Below are 3,750 nucleotides of genomic sequence, written 5' to 3' on the forward strand. Positions count from 1 at the left end.
TCAAATAGTAGGCTAGGCTACTGTGCAAATGGGATATTGAGGCAAAGCCAATATCAACGTGAGTGAAATGCCCGCGCTCAGCTGTCAAGTCATAGGTAGCCTAAAAGTCGCAATGGCGTTAGTTTTCCCGAGGATGTAGCTACTGTATATGTCACCAAATGTCAAACAATTAGGCCTACATTTTAGTGAAAATGAATAGCAGGTAATATGCAACTTTTTGTTTTTGAAACCAGCTAAAATTGCAGGATAGTGTAGAACATTGATTCACACAATGTCACATCACGCCCTTAAAGCGCTTCTGAATCTGTGAACGGAGGAAACAGAACAAAACTAAATATATAAAACTAATATATAGGCCTATTCGCAAAACATAGGCTATTTCACTTAAATAATTACAGATTAACAAAACGAAAGGAAATTTTTTGCTGGCCTCGGTTCATGCGACGGGATCCAAAGTTCACGTAAAGGAAACCGAGACGACAGAAAACGGCATCGTGCTTGTTTTCAGTATTTTACAAAAACTACAGTTTTGAATGCCGTTCAAAAGAAGGACAGAAATTCCTGTGATTGCGCCGACGCCTCACACGCGCACACGTTCTAGCATTTGCTAACTTGACATTGCAGCATATGTTCATTATCAAAATAAAATAGTCAACCAAACATATAGAAAGTTAACCAAACCATGTCCATGCTACAGAGGTAGCCCCTCGTTTAGGAACGAGCTCCTCGGTTTGTCTTGGCTGATCCTTCTCCTGCTCGGAGCCACCCGGTTCTGTCTCCCCTTCACTCGCCATTATTCACGTTTCTGCCTTAATCTAATATCATTATTCACCATATCTAACCACCCCGTGGTTGCGTGTAAGATTGCAGTCATCAAAATGATGAAAAAGTTTTGTCGTAAGCAATGTTTTTTTGCGACACCACGATATAAACGATAGAGCATAATATGCAAGGGGGTAATCCATCAGCCGGAAACTGAAGCTTCCCCGGGCGCCGCCATTGATTAGCAGACCTGCTGTTAGCATTCCATTGACTCCCATTCATTTTGCCGTCACTTTGACAGTGAATAACTTTACATCTGAGGTGTTTAAAGACTCCATTTGTCCATTATTTATTTCTAAAGAAACACAAAAATGTATAAAAGGCTCCATTACCTTGTATCTTACGTTATGGCCCCGTAGAAGCAGTTTTTGTAAAAATAGGCTAACGATTGCGTCATAACCACACGACTCTGTCGCACAGTAGATAAATTACCGTAAAGTGAGGAGGAGAAGCTCGCGGGCAATCGGAGGGACGTGGAGGCAAAATGACAAAATAATCAGAATACTTAGCAAAAGTTGCTCCTGCTCCTAGCTCATGGGCACCTCCTACTCACACTCTCCGTCTCTACAAGTTTCGGAAGGGAATGATTCAGATTTCTCTTGGCACAGCTACTAGAAGACAGACGGGTTGCTCACGTCACATCTACGTCGTCAAGCTCAGTTTGAGTCTGCGCAGTACGCTCAGCCATCAGGAAGTGAGTGCTTCTAATTGACTTCACTTTTCTCCATTGAATCCAATGGGGTCGCTGTGTCCATTTATTTTACTGTCTATGATAATATGAAACAATATACTTTTCATATTGTCCATATATATATATATATATATATATATATATATATATAGGGCCTATATATATATAGTATATCGTCATATTGCACAGCCCTACAAGTTTTTTTTTTTTGATGTTGTAGAACAAAACGTAAAAATATCTTCAGCTTGTGTTAACCACAGACCTTGTTTCAGGCGTTTAACCAAAAACCCATGCAAAAAACCCTGAACCCAACTTCAGGACAATGAAACCGAAAGTACTAAAATGCTAACTTGTTTCCAGGTTTTGCCCTCTATGCTTTTGCCCAACAAAAATACGTCATCCCTAACCTCTATAGCACCACATGCGGCAACGCTGAGAATGCAACATGTAGCCTACTTGTGTGAAATCGAGCTTTCCTAGCAAGATTTGTCTGCATTAATGTACTTGCATGGTTCAAACATTTAAACAATTGAAAATGAATAAACCTTAAGTAAAGGACAATGTTTTATATACTTTAAAGAGCTTAAACTAACAGAAGATTATACATTTGGTGTTACCAAAAAAAAAAAACCCACTTCATTTGCACATGAAAATGATAAAGCACTGACTAAGGACACATGGGCAACTGTATTTTTATGCTTGAGCAAATGGCTTTGTTTGCACAAGAGGCCCATATAAGTCTGCGCCAAGAAATGAATAATATCACAGCGTTCACAAGCAGTCTTCAGCATTATTTGCCTCTTTGTGCATCCATATCATGTGTGGGTGGGCCCCGGTGGGTGTCAAGCGTCCAGTGAATCACAGAGATTCATTTAGATACGGAGAGCTGTCCAATCATAAGGTCACAGGATGGGCGCCTCTCTTCCCACAGCCACAAACAGCAGCTTCTCTGAGCGGGTCGATAGTAAACACAGTGTGCAATAAATGTCACATAGCACAACAATTTAAAATAACCAGCAGAATAACATTGTCGCACAGCTTTTTACACATTCTTTTTTTATATTGAAACAATCAGTTCTGAACGAAAGCTGTGAAATCCACAGAGTCATTATGGAAATGGTGGTAGTTTCTCTCTCTCTCTCTCTCTCTCTCTCTCTCTCTCTCTCTCTCTCTCTCTCTCTCTCTCTCTCTCTCTCTCTCTCTCTCTCTCTCTCTCTCTCCATAATGTGTCTGCAATGGCTTTCTATACGCCTCCAAACCCATCTGAGTGTAAGCCCAAGTGTAGGAGGAGGTGGCGTAGGGCGATGGGGAGTGTAGTTGATATGTTAGTGCTTGCTATGATCTCAATAGTTAACGTTTATTTATAACACTCAGAAAAGGGTATCTGAATGTCACATAAGCATATTACGGCACTGGGAACTGACACTTTGGAATTTGAATGTATGTTTAGCATATGTGTGTGTAATTAGAGTACCTCTTTAGTGTGTGTTGGATAAAACCAATGGTCCTAAGGTCAGGCTCAAATACCTGGTGTTGTTTAACTATGTTGAATAAACTCTTTTTCTTTCATTTTTTGTTCACCCTCGTGCTGTTCGAAACTTGCATGTCGTTATTTTTTCATTAGAACACAAAAAAAGACTATTAGAAGAAGCGCCACACAGCTCTTTTCCAAGCAACTGAAGTTCATAGTGTCTTTCAAACTCCAAAAATTACAAAATACATTAAAAAGTATCATAAAAGTAGTCTATATGGCGTACTCTATGTTCCAAGTCTTTGGAAAGTTATATAATAACTGTGTAAAAAGCAGTAATCATTGAACATAGACTAAACTTAAACTTAAACTTAAATTTTGGTCTGTCCCCCAGACATACTTGTCGTATTGATTCATAAAATAGACATATGGACTACTCTATGGTAAGTGTTTTTTGTTTTTTTACCTTGTGGACATATAACTTTGGAAAGGCATATAAGTTTGGAATAACTTGCGGATGAGTAAATAATGAACTTTTCATTTTAGTTGAACTATCCCTTTAGTTCACCCAAAATGTGTCATCATTTACTCATCCTCAAGTTGTTCCAAACCTGTATGAATTTCTTTCTTCTGCTGAACGCAAAAGAAGATATTTTGAAGAATGTGGGTAACCAAACAGTTGATGGGTCACTTTGACTTCCATAGTATGGAAGAAAAAATAGGGTGAGTGAATGATGACAAAATTTTTTTTTTTTTTTTTTTTTTT

This window comes from Scardinius erythrophthalmus (genome assembly GCF_964197995.2).
Source record: "Scardinius erythrophthalmus genome assembly, chromosome: 1".
NCBI lineage: Eukaryota > Metazoa > Chordata > Actinopteri > Cypriniformes > Leuciscidae > Scardinius > Scardinius erythrophthalmus.